General features: G+C 47.6%; 1 pseudogene; it reads right to left on the bottom strand.

Annotated features, from left to right (window-relative positions):
• Positions 1–398: 398 nt before the first annotated feature.
• On the bottom strand, positions 399–517 carry LOC111744985 (annotated as a pseudogene).
• Between the last annotated feature and the right edge of the window lie 2,620 nt (positions 518–3,137).

A 3,137-nucleotide genomic window follows, 5' to 3' on the forward strand; every position in this document is an offset into this window, starting at 1 on the left:
ATTCTAATAGCAAAAAGGTAGCATTCTAATTCATCTTTCTATTCTAATAGCAAAAGCATTTAAGGTAATATATTTCCTCCAGGTTTTTTTTTTTTTTTTTGAGGATTTGCATAGATTCTGGGATGACCTGTCCTCTTTTCCTTTGTTGTCAAGATAATATGTCATTGATTTTTTAAAATTTCTTCTTTGAGCTGAGCGTAAGCTAGCAATGCGTCTCTTAATTTCAAAGTCGTAAACATTTTTTGATCATCTCTGTATTAATTGTTCCTGCTGTTTTAGGTTATGTTTAGAGGATGGGGTCTGTGAGGACCCTTTTTTTTTTTAAGTGATGTAACCCTTGACCTCACAGATTGCAAGGACCTCGTCATCTTACAATCCCTTATTTTTTTAATTTTTTACGCGTACAGCACCTGGTCTTCCTAGGTGGTCTCCCATCCAACTACTAACCAGGCCCGACCCTGCTTAGCTTCCAAGATCAGATGGGATCAGGCTTGTGCAGGGTGGCATGGCCATAGACTTAATATGTATTCATAAATTAACAAAGTCTAATTTTAATAAATATCTCACTCTTCTTAGCTATCAAGGACCTTAGAATACCTTAAATCCTAACCTAACTCATGTAATTTGTATACTGCTGTCTGGTCTTTTAGCCTGTCTTTTTTAACTGTTAAAATTAGACATTATTATTGTTGTTTCATAGTTAATATTTGGAGTTGCCCACGTATTTACCAATTTCTTTGCTTATCATCCCTCTTATTTTTAATGCAAAAGATATTTTTAATTTTGAAATGATTTCATACTCATAGAAAATTGCAAGAACAACACAAATGGCTTTTTCCCCTCCGAATCATTTTTGAATATATTGCCAAACTGATATCCCATTATTTTAAATACTTCAGTGCATTTTTCCGACAGACAAGGATTTTCTTCTCCATAACCACAATGCAAGGTCAAAATCAGGATGTTAACACTCATCCATCATCACCGTCTAATCCACGGAACCGCCTCCCCCCCGTTCAAGTTTTGGCAATTTCTCAATAATGTCTTTTATAGCCATCAGATCCAATCCAGGACCGTATTAAACAGTATTTCGGTCGGTTTCATGTCTCCTTAGTCTACTTCAGTCTGTGACAGATTCCGAGTCTTTCCTTGACATTCATGACCCTGTTACTTCTGAAGAGAGGGTCAGCCATTTCGTAGACTGTCCCTCTGGTAGGACTTGTCTGATGTCGCCTTTGGATTGGATTCAGATTATGCATTTTGGACAGGAATCCCAGAGACGTTGTGTAGCGTTTTTCTCACTGCATCCTATCAGGGGGAACACAGTTTGGACTGGTGATGTGACTTAGGGACGTCCCAAGCATCTAGCACAGTACCTATCACATAGCAAGCTCTCGATGCATTTTTGCTTCATGAATTAAATGAATGAAGCCTGGCTAATATTTATTATTTACTTTGTGTAAATAATAAATAATACTATTCTAAGTCCTTTACATTCCTCCAACAACTCTTGAAGAAAGTTTTAATAAACCCATTTTACAAATGAGCAACTCTAGGCACAGAGAGGCTTAGCCACTTGCCTAAGGTCACACAGCTAGTAAAAGTCAGTGCCAGGGCAATTCATCCTTACCAGGTGCTGGGCAGAGATCGCAACAGGTCACCCTGGGCCCTGGTGGGGGTGAGGCTACCAGAGGCAGCTGAGCAGATCCTCATGGTTGACCCTTGAGGAGAGGATGGCTTTCCTCTGGTGGTGACATGATTTGGGCGAAGACTGTGGTGGGGGCGAAGAGGAGGCCAGAGAGAAGTCGGGGGGCCAGTTCAGAGGCCATTGCCTCTGTTCACTTTGAAACTAGCTGTTCCCTGCATTAGGGGGTGGCCCCGGAGATGTGGAGCGTGGAGAGGGACCACGGGATTTGGTAATGGCGTGGACGAGGGATGTTTAGATCGGGGTCTCGCAGATGCAGACTGTGAGATAGGAAATCATGTGCAAAGGATTCATTCCAGAAGTGCTACTAGGGAGGAACCCAACCGGGAGCGATCCCAGAGGCGCTCAGTTAAAGTGGTTCTGGGAGCTGGAGAAGGTGGCGGGTGCTGGCTTGGGAAGCAAGCAGGCGGCCGCTGGAGGAGGGGCGCGCAGCTGGTAAAGAGGGTCTGAGCAGATGTGGATGAGCACCGAGTGTGCTCAGAACAAGGAGTAAGAGGGGAGGGAGGGATCGAGGAGGGCACACAGGTTACCTGCAGCCAGGGGGATGGCGCTGCCTTGGTTGAGACGGAGGAAGAGTCAGGGAAGGTCAAGGATGGCACTTGTTATGTTCGAGAGGCCTGTCAGACATCCCAGTGGTGATGTCAGGTGGACAGTTGGTGTGAGTTTGGGGCCTGGGCTGCAGGTACACATCTGGGAGTCGCCAGATGTGGCTGGTAGCTGGAGCCATGGGACCATCCAGAGGCAACTAGTCAGATAAAAGATGGTGCATCTTTAATTCCGGGGCCCTGCTTACCTCTCCACCCTCCAGCCACACTCCCCGTCCCCCTCTGACTCCCAGAATGCCCCATGCCCCCATCCTGCCACGGGGCCTTGGCATGTGCCGTTCCCGCTTGCTTCTCCTCCTCTGTTCATTTCCAGTCATGCTGAAGCCCCCGACATGTGCATCGCTTCCTCAGAGGGCTGTCTCTGACCTCCGTGGCCACACCTCTGTGTACCCTGTCCTGTGAACGTGAACCTCTCTTTGGGAACATCTATCTGTGATCTCGTGGGGTTTGTGTGATTTTGTGGGGTTTGTCCACTGTTGGTCCCTCAGCCTCTTTCCTCCTTGCCTGACGGAGGACGGCCCTGATGGGACTGTGCCTTGCTGGCCACGAGAGCTTGTTCATTGGCTCCCATTACACCCAACGAAACCCAGGTGCCTTGGCCGGGGACTGGGACCCCTGCCTATTTGTCCAGCTTTACCCCTCACCAAGACATTCTCGGCTCTACGCACACCTAGCAGTTTACCCTCCCTGAGCAGGCTGCCAGCGTTTCTGCCTGGATGCGGTGTGACCCAGTTAGCGGGCCTCCCTGTCCCCGTTGCTGACTGCTGATGCCAGCAGCATCCACATCTCAGGAGTCCTTCGAAACGCTCCCCGCTCCCGGTCTCCCC

This window comes from Pteropus vampyrus, unplaced genomic scaffold, assembly GCF_000151845.1.
Source record: "Pteropus vampyrus isolate Shadow unplaced genomic scaffold, Pvam_2.0 Scaffold144, whole genome shotgun sequence".
Lineage (NCBI taxonomy): Eukaryota > Metazoa > Chordata > Mammalia > Chiroptera > Pteropodidae > Pteropus > Pteropus vampyrus.